Genomic DNA, 23,980 nt, shown 5'->3' with positions numbered 1-23,980 from the left:
AGGGTTGTGGGAAATAGGGAAGAAGTTCCAAACATTGGCCAGAGTGTGCAGTGGAACTTGAAGGAGCAGAGCAGAGATTCTATGGTCTTAGAACTTTATTATAGAAATGCAGGGGAAGGAGAGAAGGTAGAAAGGAGGAAGAGAGAGAGAGAGAGAGAGAGAGAGAGAGAGAGAGAGAGAGAGAGAGAGAGAGAGGAAAGAAGAAGACAAAGAGAAAGGGAAGAGGAGAGAGAAGTGAGAGGAGAGGTGAGAGGACAAAGGAATAAGAGAGTGAGGTATGGGCTGAGCAGTCCTTTTTATGGTCTTCACTGTTGCTAGGTAACTGGGGAGGAGTTTAGCCTGAAGTTCAGAAGCTTGGGCCATTGCTTACATGACTACTGACCATGATTCTCTTGTGGGGGCTGTGGGAGGTGATACCTTAGGCAAGGGCTGGAGTTCCAGGAGCATGAGGGAACGCCTACTGTTTCATGTAGGTGAAATTATGACCATCTGGGTTTAGACCTCAGCTCGACTGGAGACCAGCCTGCAATTCCCCACATAAATAAAGAAAATATCTAATAAAAATGAACATTAAAAAAAAGAAAGAAAAAAGATATCTATGTGAGGAATGTAACAGTTTGCCTATAACAAATAATGCCCAATCCTGTTATTAAACTTTCTTTCTTACAGTATCTTATTCCATCAGATAAAAGCTATAATACTTTTCCTTAATAGGATTGATGCACAGATATAACTAATTACAATAAATGTATAAATATGTATCATAGGTTCCAGATATTGAACAAATCGGATAGTAGAGTTTGCAGTAGCCATGAATTGTAACAATTTAAATAAAGCACAGTGACATTGTATAGAAAGGAACTAAAATAATAATAATAATAATAATGATGATGATGATGATGATGATGATGATAATATTGTGGTACTTAGGTTTTCTCTACAATTACCTTAGGAAACATAAACAGAGGACAATTGGGCTCATATTTCAGAAGACCAGTGTTGGCTTTGCTAATTTTGTGTCTGTGGTGAAGAATATCATGATGGTAATCAGGACATATGACAGAGGCATGGTGGGTAGGAATCAGAGATGGATGCTAATAACTTAAATACTTAGGCATTCTTCTCATACTCAGTCCGATATGTGAGCGTTCATGATTTTAAAGGTCTTTTCTCTAAGTTGATCATCTATTACAACCACTATGGGTTCTATTGTCAATCTAGGTACTGCTAATTCCAATAGATTTCACCAAATTTACTATTAAATAAAAATCTGACATATGATGCAGCATATGGAAAATGGCTGTGCTATTTTGGAGGATCTATATAGTAGAGCATACTTGATTTTGAATATTTGTCTAAATATTTTGAATTTATGAATATACATAACAGTTATGTACTCAATAGAATTTAATATCTACTTGAATTTTGAGTTTTGATCCTTAGGTTAGCAAGTGGTATAGTTGTATCATATGGTATGACACTGGATTCTGGAGAGTGACTGTGTTCTACAGCTTTTGTTAGGCTCATGATCACAGCCATGTATTTCCCAGCTGTGATTTGATAAGTCTGGTGTATCAAAACACATTTCCAACTTAGGAAAGTCTCAATTTAGTATCAGTTTTATCTAGACATGATATCATTTTCTAGGTGTAATTCAAAGCTATATTTAAATTTAAATGTTGTCCTTGCTTTTAAAGTCCTTATTGAAAAATACATTATATATGATGTATCAGAAAGTAATAAAATTTTAGGAAAAACATTTTCCTTAGAGTTCTTAGATACTCTCCTTCTTTAATGGGCTTCTCCTTGTTTTACTATGCCTGGTATTGATTACAATATTGTAAAGGCTATTTACATTTTATTTAATATAAGTATATATATGATTTGTTTTTCTCTGCTGTACCGTATCTTTGTAAGTCCCTTTCATCTTGACAAATTGACTCCAGTTTAATTGATTCATAATATTAACTTTATATAGGATTCTGCCAGTTATTAATGATTTTCTAGTGGTATCAAACTTTTTGTAGGCTGTTTTTTTTTTTTCAATGCTGTTGTGTATGGGCTTCCACAACTTTCTATATCATGTGTCGCAGAACATATAGGTATTGACCAAGTAGTAGATGATTCAGTTATTATAAGATGATGCTTACCTCCACACAGCTAGATAATTTTAAGCCATATTCAAATTTATGAGATCAATGGATTTTGAAATATTGACTGTTTATATCTTCCCAATGAGTATCAAACTTCATTTATTCTCCCTGCTAGGCACAATGAAGACAAATCAAATTATTTGTACTTGTATTTCCATAATATGCACTTCTAGTTATTGAGCACTCCATTCATCACAGGAGTCCCTTTTCATCATGTGAGCATCCTCTAGAGTTGTGCTGATCCACTGTCAGCAGTGTAATGACTGTACATCATATATCTTTTTCTTTTCTTTTTATCTTAAATATACTCGGTGTATATTACAAGTATATATTTTCTTCTTGATTCTTGTAAAGTTATGGATTTACAAGTAGTATACATATCTTGATATTCACTAAAGTATCATGCCTCTTACCCTTATATGCATTTAATGTCTCTAATTAATACTCCTTTTCACTCTAACATTAAAAAGATGTTTTAAAATATTTGCTTAATTTATGAATTTGTAATTCATATTATATCTGAAGTCTTTCTAAAACTGATAGTTATCTAAGATTTTAGGTCAGAAAGAATGTACATGTTCCCTAATAAGGAAATGCTATCTACTTATGTTCTTTTTATCAAAATGATGGTTGTTTTATACAGATTACTGCATTTAATCTGTACTTAATATAATTCAAGTAGTGTAATAGAAGGATGGGTTGAAATTTTTTAATTGGATATTTGAATACCTTCATATTGAAACCTTTAAAATAATTTTTTGGCTTTTTATTGTTGTCTTTTAATATGTTCTCATGACTGCTCATTTTCATTTTAGTACCCTCTTTTCTATGGATATTATTTGAATCATACATACCTATACATATATATGCATGTTTTATAATGTATTAAGGAATTATGCTGTTTTAGCAAAATTCTAGTAGTATCTTGTTTTCTAATATTCAAGCCTTCACTACTCCCAGAAGGCTGGGAAGTTTTTTAGTATGAAGTATGATTTCATTCCAGTTGAGTGGGCCATGTGTCGAACAATCAGCTGTTGGTTTTGACCAACATGTGAGCATCGCTTACTTCAACTTTATAAATTTTCTTGCAATTCTGATATTGCCATGGTTCCTGTGTATTTCAGCTGGGTAGTACTTTGTAATGCTTTCCTTCCTTGGCACCCTGAATACCATTTTCTGGAACCATGGAAGTCAGTCTACAAGGAGGAAGATCTCATATAAGATCCAGCTTGAATCATCCTGTATTTTATGTAAGCAGCGTCTTTGTTCTTAGACAGCTCTTCAGAGTGTTCGACTAAACACGTCAGAGCTAACCTAGGTTAAACGTAAGTCTGAGGCTTTGTACATTTGTTAAACATGATAATAATATAGATAGGAGGGTTCCTTATGTTTGCTTGGATTTCCAATATAACACCCCTATACTTAATGTTCAGCTGTTCTTTAATCTTTAAAGCTTTTAAGATAAATCTTTAAAATTTGGTGAAAGATCTCTTCTTTGATTGAGTAGGTAAATCTTCAATGCATTTCACCACAAAAACTTTGTGTCTTTTCAAATCTATTGCATACCTAAGATGAAAATGAAATTCACAGAAATATATTTACACTGGATTTTTTTTTGTAATAAGCCATGGAAAACAAGATGTAGACATAGAAATAAACTTTAATTAAAATTGAAACCCATACAAAGCAATGGTTTTAAGTCCAGTAGTTTAGCATAGCCACATATTTGAAATACTTTAACTTCAAGACACAAGAATTAAAAATCGAAGCCAGGTTGTTTGCATATCAGTATCTGGTTGTTTTCCTTTACTAGAGAAAATAGACTTTTTCTGAAATGTGGATTTTAAGCTTTCAACTTGTAGGTTTGAAATTCAGGCTACCACAAATCAGAAAGAACCAATTACCATGAAACAGAAGCATGTATAATATTTCCACTAACTTCATTTCTCTTGCTGCTCCTAGTTGCTACAATTGCTGGCCAAGATCTAACTGACTGTCAGTCTCCCATTTCACTCACTAATTTCAAGGTCTGCTGAAGAGCATTGCTGTGAGGCTTCAATGACAGGATAAATGTGAAATGTTTAGTAGCAGCCTGAGACAAAGTAGAGTAGTCTGATAGAAACATGTGGACATAGATAATTAATGCAATCCTGTCAACTGATAGAAGAGAATAGACAAATGTCCCCCTTTCCTTCTTCCTTCCCTTCTTTCCATTCTCTCTCCCTTCATTTTCTATTTTCTTCTTTCCTTCACCCTTATTCTAACTTTATTTTGCTTTTGGTCTGATTTCACTTAAACTAAGATAAATGAAAAGAGAGAAAGTAGTGTTGTGAGAAAATATATGGTTGAAATATTAGTCCACATGTTAGAAAATTAAATAACAAATTTTGCATTACTCTACTTTGAGAAAATAAATGCTATTTCCCAATGTCTTTTTGCAACTTCCCTTAATGATGTCTGTGTATCCTTTTGCATTTATGTCTATTCTATTAAGAAAAAACTAAGTGTAAAATTTTTACTTCCTCACTCAGAATTTCTTCTAAATATGCTTGGTCAGACATAAAAACACAATGTAGGTTCTGAACTCTGGGAACAAGCATAGAATTTTATAAGAGGCAAGGAATTTTAAAGACTCTGAGACACAGCCAGATAGACTTTTAAATATTTTTATCTCTACAATTGGTAAATATTTTAGAGGATAAATTTATTTAATCTTATTGAAATATATGAAATATGAATATTTGTGGATTATCACATGCTATCCTATTAATGATTTATGGCTCAGATATTAAGACAAATTATACAATTCAAATCAAGAGTTTAATTCAAATCATGAGTAAGAAAATACATTTATAATATTTAATTTTATAAAAATTATCGAACTAGAGAAATAATTCAGTGGATAAGAACAGTGATTGCTCTTTCATATGATATGGATGTGGTGCACAGCTTCTGCATGGTAACTTACAACCATCTTTAACTCCAGTCATAGGGAATCTGTATCATACACTGGTCTCTTCAGGAACCAGATATTAACTTTCTACACAGACTCATATGAAAGCAAAATGCTTATAGGCATTAAAGAAAATACAGAAATTTAAAACTTAAAAATGCATATGCTTTGTGTAAGTGTAAAGTGTTATAACTTCAACAAAACAACTATTTCAGTCTGGTTTTGAAGCAATTTTATTCAAAAGCTATAGATTCAACCACACTCCCATGCACACACAGGTGCTCATGTGCAGGTGTACTTTCCATATGCACATGCATACACATTCACACACACAAATATGTATATCATATGTGTATGTATGATACATTATGATTACTGTCAACTTACATTGTTATCCTCCCTACCTTCAAGTCAATTTTTTTAAAATTAGGATGAAAGTGTTAAGCTATGATATTTTTGAACACATCCTCTGCCCACATTTTCCCTGACTTTCTGCTCCCTTTGTTCCCACCTTGTAGCCCCCAAGTGTCTTTTCCTGTTCCATGTTTCATGTGCCCAATTACATACTCTCATACCTCTCTGACAATTGTTATTTTGTCCCATTTTAACCTCAAATACGACACTTACACTTGTTTTTCATGTGTACATTGAAATACAAAGCTTTAATTTTTAATTTATTTTAATATATTGTCATCATATTTTCCCCTCCTCAAGAACTTCCCAGTAATTCCTACCTCATGGCCACCAACTTAATTCTCTCTCTCTCTCTCTCTCTCTCTCTCTCTCTCTCTCTCTCTCTCTCTCTCTCTCTCTGTGTGTGTGTGTGTGTGTCCCTCTCCCTCCCCTCCCTCCCCTCCCCCTCTCCTTCTTCCTCTCCCCCTCCCTTTCTCTCTCTCAATAAACAAGCTGACAGAAAACCAAAAATTAGAACAAATAACAGATACATAAACCGCAATAACCTTTAAAAGCCCAAAACAAAACAAAATGAAAATCTTCCCAACACAGACATATACACAATGGAGTTTCTTTGTGTTAATCAGATATGCTGTTGTTAAACAAGAACTTGTTTAACTTAATACTTGGAGAGTATAAAGGTCATTATAAATTTGTCTGTCTTTGTCTTCTTTTCTACCTGTCTTCTTTCCTTTTTATCTCCACACATATCTGTGTATTGTAACATGTTTGATATTTTCTCATTTGCATCCTGCTTTGCAGTAGATCAGAGAACAATCCTGGCAGGCTTGCCTTTGGATCTTTTGTTTTGTTTTGGCTTAACACTTTTTCACTTTTTATAAATAAATAGAATCTTTTGTAATGTATTTTAGCCCAATTGCAGTTTCCTTTCCCTCTATACTTCCCAGAAACTTCCCACATTCCCTCCTCTATTGATACATTCACTTTTTGTTTCTTGGAAATATATAAGTGGGCCTATATCCCATAAGATGGCATTGGCACAGGAGCTGTGCCCCACTGTCAATACTCAAGTCAATTCCCTGTACTTTGCCTAGGCAAAACAGTAGAACTAGCCCTGGTAGTGTGGGCACAGGTAACAGGCCTGAGTTGAGCAGTAGACCTTGCCTCTCCACCTCTTGCTGGCTACTACAAGGGTATGAAGGGATATTGGCCAATTGATCAACTTAGCTTCTAAGCAGATCCAGATATAGGGCTTTGTGTTGGCACACCTCAACATCGACACTATCAGTGAACTGCTAAACCAAGTGAAGAGGCAGATCCTGCATATACCAAGCTGCATGATCTCCATGACACAGGACAGCAGAATATCTGAGAGGAGTCCTGGTTGAGCATCCAGTATTGACAGTGTAGAAGAAACCAGAGTCCTCAAAGCAGACCAGCATTGTAATGAACATTTGCAAGTAAAGATGTTTAAAGAGAAGAGTATACTTTGTGACACACTGAATCTTCCATGGAGAGATATTATTATTATTGGTTTGTTTGTTTGTTTGTTGATTTGTTTCCTTTTGGGGTAGGTTCACAGGGGAAGAGCAGAAGGTGGATGTGAAGGGATGGGTAGATTAAGGAAATTGGAATACATGATCCTAAATTCACAAAGAATAAATAAAATGTTAAGAGAAAAAGTAACATGCAGCCTTCCAAGTGGTAACAATAAACATATAAAATATAAACAAAATATAACAAGAAAATAAAATATAACAGAACAGTAAAACCAACATATCAAACTTGGAAAGGTGACCCCAAAGAAGGAAAAGTGCCTTAGGTTAAGGCCCAGGTTTTGGAGAACTACTTGTTCTTACATTCTAGGGTCCCATAAAAATACTAAGATAAAAGCTATCTATAGTATACAGGCAGAAAGATCTGGACCAGACCTGCGTAGGTCTTGTGCTTGCTGCTTCAGTTTCTCTGAGTTGTTTAGAACTTTGCTCAGTTGATTTAGAGGGCTTTGTTCTTCTGGTGCCCTTCATATCATCTGGCTCTTATATTATTTCTGCCTTCTCTTTCATGGGGTTCCCTGAGCTCTGAGGCAAAGGATTTGATGGAGACATCAATTTAAATACTTTGTTTGAAAATGTCTGGCTAGGGTTTTCTGCATCTGATTCTAAATACTGCTGGATAAAGCTTCTCTGATTATGACTTAATAAGGCACTGACTTATTTGTACAATAGAATATCAATAGGAGTCATTTCATTGATACTCCTTTTTAATGAGCAGTACTGTTTTATATTAGGTTTCTCGGCTATCTACATATCTGCATACTTTGCAGCTGAATAGATTGTAGGTCAAAGGTTTTGTGGCTGGTGTACACATTTATCTTTCATAGCTGGGAGAATACATTCTGACACACAGTCTAGAACATAGAGGTGATGGATCCACATAGGAACAAGCCTGACTTTTCTGTGTTCAGTGATTCCTCTGAGTGTTGTCCTCATCTGTGCAGGTCTGCTGCCAGTTTGTGAAAAGACAGATTGAGTTGAGTGGCAATTGATGGATGGTATGGAAATGTATTGCATTGGATACTCTCTAAAACATAGGAATATCCAAAATGGTCCTTAAATAATGGGGATATAAAGTTGGAACTGGCCATCTCTTGTCACCAAGAAAGACTCCAGTAGGGGGACTGAATTATATTGGATTGAATTATTAACAAAGTGGGATTGATGGAAATTCCCAAGTAACTCAGGCTGTTGATAAGACAGTTGGTTGCATTCCTTTGTATCTTTTTTTTTTCTGCAGATTTTTTTTTTTAATCATGTGAAGCATTCCCATACATGTTAGCAAATAGGGAAATTCCTATTTTGTGCTCTTTTTCTATTTTACCAAATATGTTGTAGAAATAGCTTACAGGCTACATCCAGAGTACTGTTCTAGTAGCATCAATTCTGTGCCAATAACAAGGATGAAAAATGGAGCATTGTGCTAGGAAACAGAATATTAGATCTCTCATTCTCTTATGCCTATGCTCCTGTGTCAGCATTCTAATGTACTTTCTTTTCTGGAGGGTCAAGTATGTAAGGACTTAGCTACCACAAAATATATTATAAAATTATTCTAAAAATCCCAATAGTCTATAAGCTACTTTACTAAAAGTTAGATCCATAATTTGGACATTATGTTTTAATAGAAGACATTAAAAAATACCAAACATGTCTGCGAAGTCTAGGTTAGGTTAAAATAATTGAAATTTTGATGTAATTTTACTTTCATTATTCAAACATTAGCTTCACAAAATAAGTGCCAAGTTACACAGTGAGATTGTGGGTTTTGTGATACCCTGCATGTTTGTAAGTTCTTCACAAGAGAAACGAAGCAGACCAAAAAGGCAGGCTTAACTGGATCAATGTTCTTTTATTATCATGTGTAAATTAGAGCTAAACTGGTTGTAGAACACAAGATTACCTACCAACAAGATTTCATTTATCAGAAATTTACATTTTACTTTCCATATTTGTGATCATATTTGTATATATTACCTACATTATACTTTAAAACATCTAAAATATAATTACCATACAAAGATTGCAATAAAATCTTGGGATTATTCTACTTAAAAGTTTAGAATATTTTTCAAATTTCTCTAGCTCATATAATAGATTCCATTTTGAAAAATAAAATCTGTTTTCACAATATGCTTGTCTCTAATTTAAGTACTAGAATCCTTTCATTTTTTTTTCCTTTTTGAAACTATGATGCCAGTAAAAACAAGATGAAAACATGTCACAGCTTCACTTAGGGTAATATTTCAAGATATTTATGTACTTCTTCAAATTATATTTAGATGCTAAAATAACTTATTATTAAGAAACAGTAATATTTTAATAATTCATTATACATGTATTTGAACTTGCAGAATATTTTGCTCATATTTAAAGGCAAACAAGATTCTTAAATGTAGAGAATCTTTAATGATCCACATAGTATAGTCTAACAATGTGGGCTGTTTTTCATACCTAACCTCATAGTAGACAATATGAAAGTGTCAGAATTTACTTCCTTCATAATATATTATCTGATGTGATGAATACAGCTAATGGTATTATTTAATATAATGTAGAAAATATTATTATATTTACTGATAATATTATAGAAGTACAGTTACACTTTTCGGGGATTTCTTCTTTGAGAATCAGATTTGTATTCAAATGTTTAAAAATTCTGTTCACTTCTACATTCACTTCAGTTCATTTTACAGAGCTAAAGGAAGACAAAAAGCAAAAAAAAAAGGAAACAAAATTAAGTTTTATAGAAATTAAAAATGAGATGCCCTTCAACTTGTTAAAGAGCTCATTTTTCCTTTAGTTAAAAAGGAACACTTGAATATAACACATAAATATTAAAAAGGCAATTATACTTTTTACCAAGACAACAGAAATTGAAACACATGATAAAATAATGAGAATAATTTACAGCTCAGTGGGACAACCATGGATACAATAATCTAATGGAAGAGCCATATTTATTTAAAATGAAAATATCATCTCTTATCTAAATTCATCTTTAATTTCAACATTTGTATGTTGAATGGTAGAATAGAAGCCTGCGTATCTTTTTTTTTCAGATATTTCAGTAATTCATGAACAATTAGGAAATAACTACTTTACTGCAAAGAGTGTCTCCTTGCTATACTCCTATTTCAACTCTGAAGGAAGAAACATCTTTGTTTTCTTAGGGAAGTCTGTGTTCTCTTACAAGCAATGGATCAATGAACAGTTTCCAGATCACAGAGAGATAAAGCAATTTCTAAGTTTAATTTTTAAGTTTCAAATACATAGTTTGAACACACAGACCTAACTGTCTCTAATTTGAGTTCTAGAAATTGTTAAATATTTTCAATCTACACACCAAAGTACATTAAAAATAGCTTAATATGTGATCTTGTGATAATAGCCAGTAAATATTTTGAATGATAATGGTGTAAGTCCTCATAATTAATGACACATTGAGTATGATAAATAAACTACCCATAAGAATGTCATCATTTATATTTATTATTTAGTAAACTATGTAAATCTACATTGACTTCTAATATTTTAAGATATTTTTCAGTAATTATATAATAGAATTTAATATGGTCAAATATTGTTAAGTAGTCATAGTCTTAGGGGAAAATAATAAAATTCTTGACTTGGATAATTTATACAAGTCTGAAACTATGTATTGAGATCAGAACAGAAGCAAGTCATCATGTTTTTATAAATTAGACAATCAATTGCCTTCTGATTAGAGATGAGCAGGCACACACTTGTCTAGGCATTCTGAATCTATTACTAAGGGAGCAAGCCAGAAACCAATGGGGTTCACAAGTAGGACACATACTAAGATTGGCACAAAGGAAGATTTCTATTTTAGTAATGATGCTCGTCAGATTGGTTTTTGGCTCATTTTTTGACTTCCTGCAGAGAAAACAGCAGGTAAAATGAAAAGCTCTTAAACATGACAATTTACAGAAATTAGCAATAAATGAATAAACAAATAAATAACAAATAAAGAAATAAGTGCTGTATTTTATATGTGAGTAATGTATACCTGCCTGCATCTTTAGGATGGAGTTAGAAATAATTGAGTTTACTGACAGTTCACTGTTAACTTCTATAAAAGCATTCTCTCAATACTGCAGAGAAAAAGAAGGTAACTGATGTGAGCAGGTTGTTTGAGAATCTATCTTCTTAAACAATGACAGAGAGGACTTAGGACAGGTGACAACTCATGGTAGTAATAGAAAAAATATAGAGTAAAAGCTTTAAGGAGAACACATGTAATACTGTGGACCTAACTAAAGCAGACAGGAAATCCTTACATAGCAAGAGCTTAGTGTTTAAAATGGAGCCTGCCAACATTACAAATTAACTGCATATTCATTGCAGAATGAGCAGAAAAAAAGCTGTAAGAGATTTTTGAGTATTTTAAGGGAACTTTCTTCTTAAGCATTCTAATGCTTGATCAATGTTAAATATTTAGATAACCTTCACTAATTCACAAATAGAATTTACTAGGGATAAACATGATTTATAATAAATGACTGCAATGTGTGTCATTATATTTAGTCTATATAATTACACCTGTAACTTGTAACTCTATATTCTCTTTTGAAGCCAGGAGCTCAGGTCATCTATTTTGATCAGACACAGTTTGTCACTATGTTTTACCATATAGCCATACATATACCTAGAACAAATTTCATCAGCAATTCCAAAATCAATATTCCTATTCCACCTGTATGTATAGGTAAAACATAAAGTAAAAAAAAAATTACTTTCTAAGAAATACTTGTGTTTTCTTCTTTTAATATTTTCTCATGAAAAGGTAAAGTGCGAAAATAGCTAACTCAATCCTGGATGACTTCAAGATAGTCTATGATCATTTTGAGACTTGATTTTCATGAATAAAGAACCAGTTTGGTTTTGGGGGGTTTTTGTTTGTTTGTTTGTTTGTTTTTTTAAAAAAGCAACAAGCAAGCACCGATGCAAACAACTGCCTCCCTTCCCTTTGGAGGCTGTCATTTCACTTCTTTGCCAGTTTATAAACATCACTGCTAAATGGAAAGCAGAGATAATTCATTCAGTTCACTTAGGAAAACCTTGAACTTCAGGTCACCTAAACTAAATCTCTTTAAATCTCAGACGTAATGAGAGAGCAAACATAAAATTATAGAAAATTCTAATGCTATTTTCATCCCAGAGAGTTCAGAATTACATTATGCAGGGAGTATAATTAACTCCACTGAATTCCCCCTAAGTAGCATGTTAGAAGTGAAGGACTTATTATTAGCCCAAATGGAAAAAAAAAAAAAAGCACAGATCTGAAATAAAGTATCTGCAACACAGCCATCAATGACCACTGATTCTGAACACATCTCACAAGGAAATGACAGATGATTAAGAGTCAAAGGAGGGGTGAAAGCTATATTTAAGACCATGAACTATGCGTAAAAGGAGTGCATACTTCAGTCCATTTAGGACTTGAGTGAAAGAGCCGTGATAGCAACCTAAATTAAAAAGTTCTTAACTGTTTTCTTACAAGGCTCAGGATAGATAGAGCTCAGAAAGCTTCCATCAAAGAAGATTCAGAGAGTCTCCATCCTTTGCTGATTCTTTTCTTGCCACAGACTGTACTCAGTGGGCCCCTCAATCCACAGGAGAATCAGGATCCCGGTACAGATAGGCAGTGAGTAGGCAAAAAAGTGACAAACAGATGCGAACCCAAGGGAGTGTTGTATCTGAATGTAATTTCTGAAAGTGAGCATCAGGCTTATATTACAAAAGGAGACAAGAATGTTCAGTGATACTCTGAGATCATCCAAGGTACTTTGAAGTTATATGATGCAAAGTGACTTTTACAACAAAACAGAGGAATACTAACAGAAACCAACTGGGATAAAAATCAATGTTAACAACTGGGATCAAAAGCAGCCCCACCAAATGTCAGCTTAGAAGTGAGGGGCAAGGGCTTCATGCTCTTGCCATAGTTCCAATTCTAGTCTCTTGTACAGTCCACCTTCCCCGTAGGCCATTGTAAATTCCTGTGTATGGGAGTGATTCAGCTATTGTCCTAAGTATACTATGTAGACTAGCTCTGAGATTACTAGCTCTATTCTAGTAGAATGTAATGCCTGATTTCCATCACTGTCTATCAACACTGGAGGCATTTTCATCTCAATGAGTAACATTTTTACAAAAATTAAAGCCCAAGGTTGGCTCAACAATTTCCTAGGACATTGGAACACTGGTGAAGGTTAATCTAACTTAGCTATATGCCAAAATCAATCCTTACAGGCACTTATAATAAACTAAAGCAAGGACAGATTTGGAGCATTAGTTTTACAGGATGCCATGGTTCCAGGAGACCAAGTTTCCGTGAACTTTTACCTTGAGACTGCATCCACGCTTTTTGGGCCTGTCACACAAGTCACTACTGGAGTGGGTGTGGCATTTTCTTATTCATTGGCTAATTACTAGTCTGAATTTAAACTTCCTAAATTTCTCTTTTTGTTTGTTTGTTTGTTTATTTGTTTGTTTTTCGAGACAGGGTTTCTCTGTGTAGCTCTGGCTGTCCTGGAACTCACTTTGTAGACCAGGCTGGCCTCGAACTCAGAAATCCTCCTGTCTCTGCCTCCCAAGTGCTGGGATTAAAGGCATGCACTACCACCGCCCGGCTAAATTTCTCTTTTACCATTCTAGATTCCTATCAACCCTTTTCACCACACATATATAGACTTTTTTAGATAGATAGATAGATAGATAGATAGATAGATAGATAGATAGATAGATAGATAGAGATAGATTGATCCATGATAGATAGGTAGATAGATAAACTGATAGATAAATAGTTGGAATCATAGATAGATACATAGGTAAATAGCTATATATTAACTGTTTATTATGATATAGTTTTTTTTTTTATATTATCCAAAGACCTGCGGGATGATATGGTCTGTGCAGCTGCCAGGAAAGTGGGTTGAGTAGAAATGAGTTGCTTCTCAGTCTAACCTAATACTCCCTACAGTGAGTTTGGATTAGTCAGGGGGGAAGTTATGGTATTGTGTGCCCTGTCCATTAATTGTATATGATATAAATATTTTGTTAATTTTTTTGAATTTTCATCCAATATATTGTAATTTATGTGCTAACAAAGTTATCTTTTCAAGTGAGATCATATTCAGGACATGTGAATACTTTTGTCACTGTTGAGGAGCCACTAATGTAGCTTACAGTTTTTAGTTTTGTTCATGCTATAAATTTTAATATAACAAAACCTGTATTTCTGATTTCCATTAAGCTTTGTGAGACTGTAAAAATTCAACTTACCTAATGATCCTTAATGTGGTTGTACTTTCATCTATTGCTAAAAATGTAATATTCCAAAGCAACTAGATGACTATGTTGGCCCATGACTTTAGATCCAACTATTAAGACTGGATTATGGGAATATCTTGAGTCCAGGGTGTTGAATGGAGTCTGGACAACAAAGGAAGATGCTATCTCCAGGTAAATAAATAAGAGAAATCCATACAATATACTTTGAGTATTCATTTTCCTATATTTATAATTTGAAATATATTTCAACTGCTTTTCTCTAATTTTCATTTACAATTTTATGAACAGAGTATCCAATCTCATTCTGGCAAAGTAAGATTGAGAATTAGAAGCCAACTTTCTTCCATTCAATCCACTTTTAAAGTAGCTGGCCACTTCATATTGTCTCTCAGGTCTTTGGATACTACAAAATACTTCTTAACCGTATTAAAGTTTCAATCATGTTTTTGATTTAAAATAATAAGTATTCACTTGCGTTTTGTAACATTGAATTAGTAGCCTTTTAAAATTCTATGATATAGTATCATTTTCCTGCAAAATTTCCCTGTGTAAAGTGAAGATATTGATACATAATTAGACTAAATCCTCTAGAAAGTTAGAGAGAACAATTGAGATTGTTTTCCCTGAATTGAAATGTGTTTCTCATTGCTGTGCTCAACTATTTACTAGAAGGAGCTAAAACCACTTGAGGAAAGAGTTTGTTTTGTTTTACACTTGCTATAAGAATGAGGTAGAAGGTGATATTACACCCAATGTCAGGAAAAAAAAAAGATATAAACACTGATGCTTACATCATTTCCCTCCCTATTCAGTATAGGAAGCCAGTTCATTAAATAAGTCCACATTTAGGGTGCCTCCTTCCTTTTTGCAGACATTTGCCCAGAAATATGTTCTATGTTCATTCTAAACTCAGTAAGTTCACAATTAAAATTAACTACTAATCTCTACCTATTGCCCATCTGACATCCAAACCTTAAATCATAGCGTTTCATCCTAGAGTACCAAAGTCTTATTTGTATTTCATAATTCAAAATAGGTATACCCTATCCCTAAAAGTCAGCAACTTCTTCTTAAGAGTATCTACACTGTCAGAAATTGAAAGTTTGTCTTGATATTCAAGGCAATCCCTTACCTGTGAACCAATGTTACATACTTTCTATATACACAGAGTAAACACACAGTAAAACACAATGTAAACCTTCCATTTTAAAAGGGAAACATTTAGGCATATCAGAAAAGGATTTGGCCAAACCAAGACCAGATCTTAACCTGACCACACATGGAGGGATCTATGGACCCAGCTGCACTATAGCAGAGGATTGCTGAATGTGGCATCAGTGGGAAGGGAGGCCCTTGGTCCTATGGAGGCTCGATGCCCCAGTGTAGAGGAATGATAGGAGGCTAAGGTGGAAGTGGGTGAGTGGATGGGGAGCACCCTCATAGAAGCAGTTGGGATGGGGGCGGAGATAAGTGTGTGTGGAGGGAAATCTGAGAAGAGTGATAACAATTGAAATGTAAATAAATTTCATAACCAATAAAAAATCCAAAAACATATATTGTTAGTGTATGTAAGGTCTTTGGGCCAGGGATGGAATCACTGAAATCTTCAAAAGACATTTGACTCTGTCATTCTACCATTCTGTTGCTTATACACAGTATAAAACATCTCTTTATTGGGTCAGCCCATCTCTGTGCCTGTGGATTTTGTTGTAAGATATCCCATAGTCATGGAATCACTGATATCCTGTAATCCCCACTGTAGCTTACCTCCTACTTTCCAGTTCCATGCAACTGTCCTACAGGTCTTTGTAAGGAATCAAACTGTAATGCAGATTGCATAACTTCAGCAGCCTTGCCTCTGCTTTCCATATAAATCTAGAACCACAAGGACAAAGGCTGCCAACATCTGTTGTCACTTTAAAACATGGACTCTCTTCCTAGCCTATCTTGGCTCAACCCCTGTGTGTTTTCCAAGTCACCTTGGGAAAACAGTGCTCTATGGTTCATTTGAACCACATAAATTTAGAAGGTATTTTTAAGTATAGCCTCTGTTTACAAGTCATTTTCAGGTTTCAGAAGACAGAGCCTTTTGAAAAGATGGTGCATTCTTACCCATTGGGTTACTTGATTGTAGAGATAACAGACTTCCACTTTAGTTATGTTTATCTCTGGAATTACAAACATGTATTAGTACCACTCCAGACCACAACTTTGAAATGTGCTGAAACTTCCTTCTATTTAAATTTTATATTTTTCCATAGCTGTCTGTTTACTATAACTGTAGATCTGAAAACGGAAACCACGAGTATCTATATCATAGTCTGAAGGCAATGCTATTTTGGAATTTCTTCCATCATAAAACTACTCCATTACTTCTAAATTAAGAGGCAGAATGTTCACAGGGCAAGGACAGAATGAAGCCAGATTCTGTCCAGTGGTAAAAGGTGAAGAGCTTCTAGGTTTGTTTCTGATGGCATCTGTCCTTGACTGCATCTTAACATCATGAGCTTAAGACTCTGCTATCTGCAGTTTTCTAGGGATCTGTTTACAAAATTATAAATAAAATCCTTCATCATACTCTGCTAACAGAACTTATGGCTCCTCTAGTCCACAGTTTCAAACTCTTCCATGTTCATCTTGTGACCCAATTGAAAGACCTAAAAATAGCTTGTTTATTTTTATCATAGGACCAACCCTACTCTTTTGTCCTTATTTCCTGTCTACTGTTATAAGAACAAAACGACTTTTGTTTCTTGTATATCTCAGAAATAATTGCACAGTGGACTGTACCAATGCACATCAATAATTAACCAAGAATATCATTCACAGACTTGCCTACAGGCAAACTGATAGAGGCATTTTCTCTATTGGGGTTCCCCTCTAGCTAGTGTCAACTTGACAAAACGTAAAATTAAAATAAACCAGGTATATCCTTAGTAACATTTTACCATATTTGTTACTTTTTTCATTGTCTGAAAAGAAGAAACTTGAGGGAAGGAGGAAAATCTAGTTGAGAGTTACAGTCTATCATGGCAAAAAATGTAAGGCAGTGTACATAAGAGATGGTTGGTCACACTGTAATTTAATAAGGAAATAGAACAAGATATATTCTATTGCTAAGAATACTTTCTCCTGTTTATTCACTCGAGATCACAGACATCTGGATGATACCACACACCTTTCCTCTTCAGGTAAACCTATATAAAAGCACCATCCTAGAGGATACTCCTATGCACAGAATGATGCTTTCAAATTCAGCACAGCTGCAATAAACAGTAAGCATCATATTTCCTACCCACAGGACTCAAATTAAATACTTAGATCACTTAATTTGTGATTTTCTGTCTTAGTGTTATGAGGGACTTGGTATTCAGAGAGGCCTATCAGTATAGACCAAACATTTAATACTGCTAGATTGAATGTTTCTACCAAACATGATCACAAGTAGAAAACACACATCCACACACACATTCATACAGGTGCACACACATTTCCATAACCTGGAACAGGAATGAGAGAGTGGGTAAAGAGCATATCAGTATTTGTAGGTCCAGTATTACATTTTATTCAGAAAGAAACTTATGATACAGAATTGGAATGGAAAGAGGTATTACAGGACCCAACAACACACAGTCCAATAAGCTGCACCAGAACTTCAAAGTCCAGAGAGTAGAATCGGGAAACTCTAACATAGCTGAATTCCAAACAGATGTAATGATGGGCGTTATGTCCACAGGAGAAGTACAGTAGTAAGAATACTCCTTTCTGCAATGCTGTGACACTATGTAAGTCATTTCAACCCAGTGTTTAACTCAACTATAGAGAAAAGGAATTGTTTTTTCTAAGCACTATTTTCTACTCAAGAGTTAGAAATGAAGAAAGTTGAAAACGTTTTTGTTAGAGAAGATTCTTGTATATTGTATGCAATTGAACCTCTTAGATGTTTTCTTATCTATAATATAAATAAAAAGTCAATATAACAAGTCAATAGTATTTGTTACCATATCATTAATAATAGAAATAAAATATAAAAAGTAGGTCCAATAGCCTAATTTCCTTTTGTTTCTTAGCAATATCTATATCACTTATTTCTGATGCACTGCAGAAGCTCATTCACACACTAAACTTGAAGTTATTTTTAAAAATATGATTTTAATATTCAATTTTTTATATGCCATGTTGATGATTGTATATTTCTGTATGTTTGTATCCATGTATCTCTCTGTGTATAAACATATATCTATAAGCTAATGAGTTTAATATGATCTTAGATATGTGATTGCTCCACAGAAAGAGAAATTGGATTATGTTTGAACAATTAATGACACACTAAACTAACCTGAAAGAAGTTCAGCATAATAGCCATTCCAATCATAATAGTGTGACCGACTATTATGTACACAGTCATGTACACAGCTGGAATATTAAGCTTCACTGTGTACAAATGAGTAAACATGCTTCTTGACTTATCAAAACTTTAAGTAATCAGTTTCTTATAACCTGAATCAAATTTTTATAAGTTAACTGGTCTGAGTAAGTTAAGGGTAAAAAGAAATCTAAAGTGTATGCATCCACTTAATTTAAAATATACAGTTTATACAGCAATTGAAAATTACTTGGCATGAGCATAAAGAAACTTGGCTGAAATATTTTCCTCCCTCAACCCAAAGCTTTTGACAAAGTCCAACTCTAATATAAAAAAATTACTCACATGTTTAACTGTGAATTGGCAAAATAGTCAAATAATAATTAGAGAAAAATACATAAAAATGAATATGAAACACATTTACTTTTCAAATGAGTTTAAAGACAGGCTTATATGCCTTTCCTCTAAGAATCGAGTGTAGATTTTTTTTCAGTGAATAGCTTTCTGCCATTGACTTTATCTGTAGTGATTCCATATCGCTACTGCTTTAATTCTAGCAGTATGCTGCAGAGTCTGAGCACTGGTTGTCTTTCACCTTCTGGTGGGATCATGGTAGGAGCGTGAGCACACTCATGCAAACATACACAGAAAATCGTTTTCTCACAGCAAAAACTTAGAAGACATCACATTATTTATTTTCCCTTTTTCATAAATATTTGGGATATATTTATGAGGATAAAAGTTATCCCCCCCCAAAAAAAGTATGAAAGAGAACTCACTGAATGTACTCTATTTATTTCTCGATTTGAAATCCCTGCTCAAAATATATTTTAGTAAATAGATATTAAAAGAAATATTTCAAGTAGGAACCAGTTCTTTAATTCCTGCGATGCAAACATACTCTTAAGTTCTAGAAAGCTAAGGGAACTCGTCTCCCAAAACTTAGCTGCCATGTAGAAAACTCATGGTTTAGAATATTACAGGCTTCTGTTAAAGTACATTCATAATAAAAATAACAGGTTTTTTAAAATGTCACCGTGAAGTACTCAAAACGAAAATAATACAAACATCATGACCACTTACATAATGCCAACACTTTAGGAATTAGAAAATAATGTGAGATTATTTCAAACACATAATTATAACCTCAACATCCTTATAACTTTCAATAACATCCTTTTTTACTTTTAATAACATTTAACCAGAATGTGATATGAATTAAACTCCAACACATACTATGCACAATGTCCAGCACAGTACACCATCAGTGTCAGTAAAGGACATGGAAAAGGGAAGTTAGGAAGGGAATGCAGGGATGAGAAAAACAATAGAGGAAGAGTTGGGAAAAGGTGGAATTCCTCAAGACAGACTAGTGTTTTATCACTTCTAAAAACACCTTGTTTTAGTGGATTTAGTGTTTAAGAGTTAAATGAAAGAAATATTCCCACAAGATACAAACAAGCATTTTTCTCCTATTTTCCATTGCTCCTTTCAAAGATAGCCACTTTAAGTAAGAATATGAATGAAAACATGTAAAAATTACCCACTAAATTTCCTGGAAGAGAAATCTCTTAAAAATCAATTTAAAAAAAAATTCACTACTTTGCCAAAAGCAAATATCTATGCCAAAATGTTTAGGGAATAAATATCATGAGAATTTTAAGACACAAGTTTCTAGGTGTTTCAAAAAGAAAGGTTCACTGAGTAAATATCTATGCAATATTCATCGAAGATTTAAAAGTACAGATGTAACAGTGTTTGCTTTAATACAGACGACTTGGAATGGAGTGTTGACTTTAGTATCAGTGCAAAGGTCATCACAATAGCTGGCAAGAACAAGGCTTCACTCTCATTACATTTTTCCAGTAGGTGAAACAGTTCTGAATATTTGGTTTCCTTTCGCCAGGAGTAGTACTCAAGCAATAGGCTAAAAAACCCACAAGAGATTTATATACCATATGGATTTTTAATAAATACAGAAATGGGCTTTTAGGAATTTGGATATTAAAGACTCTGTAAAGTTTGGCAGAATCAAAAGCATCCTTGTAAGAATTATACAGCACAAAGATTTCTTCCTTTGCCTCAAATTAAATATGTGACATAAATTCTTTCATAGACGTTTGTATGAGAGAGGACTAACAGGACAACATATTAGACCCAAAGTTCTTCTGTTTTGTGCTTTGGCCAGTTACCCCTAATTGGGAACCTAGACTTAGTGGTAAATTCATATTACAAAAATATTAGTATTATGTAAGTTTCTAATTTTTTAGCAGAATGACTTTATAATATGTGAATATCATGTATAATTCATTTAAAATTAAGAAATATAAAATGCATTTGCATGTTACAATTTATATTTATAAAATCATTTACATTCTCATTGATATGTTTTTTTGAAGGAAAAGGTATCAGAAATGCCTCTAATTTGTTTCTGGTCAGATGTACTATAATATTAACTGATATATTAAATAATACTTCCTTAAAATAAATATGTATTTTATTTACAAGTATGACATGCAATATCTTGACCACTGAGGACAAAAAGAAATTAGATAAAATTAAAGTATAAATAAATGCATCCTTTGTTTAAGGAAGTATAAATAAATGCATCTTTTGTTTAAGGACAAAATTGTAATGTCTAAAATAATCTTTAAATTCAGAACAAAATATTGTGATAGACAGCAGAAATCTGAAAATATTTTTTCCAATTTAAATTTTATTTATAAAAAATGACTCTATACTTTAAGGGATGGGGAAGTCAATACTCTTGTCTTATTTTCCTGTTTTCCTTTTCATAATTTTCTGCTTTTTGTGAAATATCATAAATATCATACTACATATTCCTTTTTTTTCAACTGTAAGCATATTCAAGCTCGGTAGTATACAATGAGATCATCATTGCTTCTCATTTGTCACTGTTCGTTTTCAGTCATTCTCACTAACTTTACATTTATTTATATTCTACATGTGCTTATTGCTACTAAGATGGTGATGGTGGTTATAAAGTTTTGGTGCAAATCCTTACCCACATGTTGAGTGTAGGAGAATTTTATCAGAGGAACTTTAGTGAATGGTTCCTCATGAGTTGTTCTGTATCTATTAGCAACTATCGTCTGCATTTCCACGTATAAATTACCTTTTAATATGAGTTAAAATTTAACTGTGTTTTATATGTTTTTTTCTTCTGGGTATTTGTAGATTTCCTTTCATTTTCTTCAGAGACTTAATCTAAACAGGGAATTTTTGCCCTCTGCGACTGAAAGATTCCTTAGCAACCTCTTAGATAATATTCTCAGTGAGCTCCTTCTTCATGTACAGCATTTTGTGTCAATCTACATAAGACATGGTATAGGTGCTAAATATCTTCAAAATCACTTATTTATTTCATAGCAATATTTTCTCTAAGATAATGATTTCAGTTCGTTTAGTGTATCTTTATTACCTTAATGTCTTTGTTGCTTCTCCCTACTGAATTACAAGGCCAAACTCCAGCCTTCCTTCTGTCAGAGCTCAGATTGTTGTCCATACAACTCTGTATAATACTGCTTCCTTCTAGTTCATTTATGTAACCAGTCAATGGTGGCAATTTAACCCTTGATATAGATTTTCTTTTCAAAAATTTACTATGTTTTATTCATGTATGTGTGTGTGTGTGTGTATGTGTGTGTGTGCATGTTTGTAAGTAGGTATGCACACATGAGTACAGGTGTTCATAGACAACAGAAATGGAGTTTTCAGGTGATGATAAACTACCTAATGTCAATGTTGAAAACCAAGCATGGGTCCTCTGCAAGAGTAGTACCATTCCGTGAGCATTGTGTCATATCTCCAGTGATATCAATATATTTTTCTCTTTATATTTATTCATTCATGTATTGTTTGCTTGCTTTTATTTATTTATTTTTCTTTTTTAAAATTTTATTTAATCATTTTTTACAGTCCAGATTGTATCCCCCTTCTGGTCTACCCTCTGTCTAGTCGATATCTCATAACTCCTCCCCATGTCTCCATGAGGATGTCCTCCCCCCCACGCCCCCCCCCCTGCCTTCAACCTCACCAGACCTCCCCAATTCCGGGAGCCTCCAGTCTCTTGAGGGTTAGGTGCATCTTGTCTGACTGAGTCCAGCAGTCCTCTGCTGTATATGTTTTGGGGGCCTCATATCAGCCGGTATATGCTACCTTGTTGGTGGCCGAGTGTCTGAGAGATCTCAGAGGTCCAGGTTAGTTGGGACTGCTGTTCCTACTAAAGTGTCACCCCCTTCCAGCTTTTCCCAAATTCAACCACATGGGTCAGCAGCTTCTGTCCATTGGTTGGGTGTAAATATCTGCATCTGACTCTTTCACCTGCTTGTTGAGTCTTTCAGAGGACAGCCATAATAGGTCCTCTTTTGTGAGTGCACAATAGCCTCAGTAATAATGTCGGCCTTAGTACCTCCCCTTGAGGTGGATCCCACTTTGGGTCTGTCACTGGTCCTTGTTTTCCTCAGGCTCCTCTCCATTTCCATCCCTGCAGTTCTTTCAGATAGGAACAATTATAGGTCAGAGTTTTGATTGTGGAATGGCAACCCCATCTCTGACTACATGCCCTGTCTTTCACCTAGAATTGGGCTCTACAAGTCCCCTTTCCCCACTGTAGGCTTTTCATCTAAGATATCCCCCTTTTAGCCCTGATAGTCTCTTACCTCCCAGGTCTCTGGAATATTCTAGAGGATCCCCCTATATCCAACCTCCTGAGATTGACAACTTAGATTCTTTCTGCTGGGCCTCAAGGCTTCAGTCCTGTTCCCCTCCACCCAATACCTGATCATGTCCCCGTCTTCCCCTCCCTGTTCTCTTTCCAACCCAGGTCCCTCCCTCCCTTCTCCTGTGATTTCTTTCTTGTCCTTCCCAAGTGGGATTGAGGTGTCCTCCTCACATGTGCCCTTCAACTTGTTAATCGTTTTGAGATCTGTTTGGTCTTTCAAAAACGTGTTTCCTTTTGTTCCTTTGGCTATCCTAGAACTCATTCTTCAGACCATATTGGCCTCAAACTCAAAAATCTTCCTGCCCCTGTCTCCAGAGTGCTAGTATTAAAGACACAAACTACCACTACCCAACTTTTCCCTTTTCACTAGTCATAGTTATTTTTTCTCATACAATATCTTGTGAATACAATTTCTCTTCCATCTTCTCCTGTATGTCCTTTCCCATTGACTTTTCCATCCAGATTTACTCCATATTC

At 34.3% G+C, this 23,980-nt stretch overlaps 1 long non-coding RNA gene across 1 annotated transcript in view; it reads right to left on the bottom strand.

Moving 5' to 3' along the window:
* Gm42264 overlaps positions 1-23,075 on the bottom strand; it is a 28,189-nt gene extending 5,114 nt beyond the window's left edge. Inside the window, exons 1-2 of the long non-coding RNA XR_881171.1 lie at positions 22,939-23,075; positions 16,506-16,561 (exon numbers count right to left, since the gene is read on the bottom strand). This is a non-coding gene — a long non-coding RNA (predicted gene, 42264). The remainder of the gene's footprint in view (positions 1-16,505; positions 16,562-22,938) is intronic.
* Positions 23,076-23,980: the final 905 nt, after the last annotated feature.

Source organism: Mus musculus, chromosome 4 (assembly GCF_000001635.26).
Source record: "Mus musculus strain C57BL/6J chromosome 4, GRCm38.p6 C57BL/6J".
NCBI classification, from domain to species: domain Eukaryota; kingdom Metazoa; phylum Chordata; class Mammalia; order Rodentia; family Muridae; genus Mus; species Mus musculus.
This window is presented reverse-complemented; position numbering and strand designations above follow the sequence as displayed.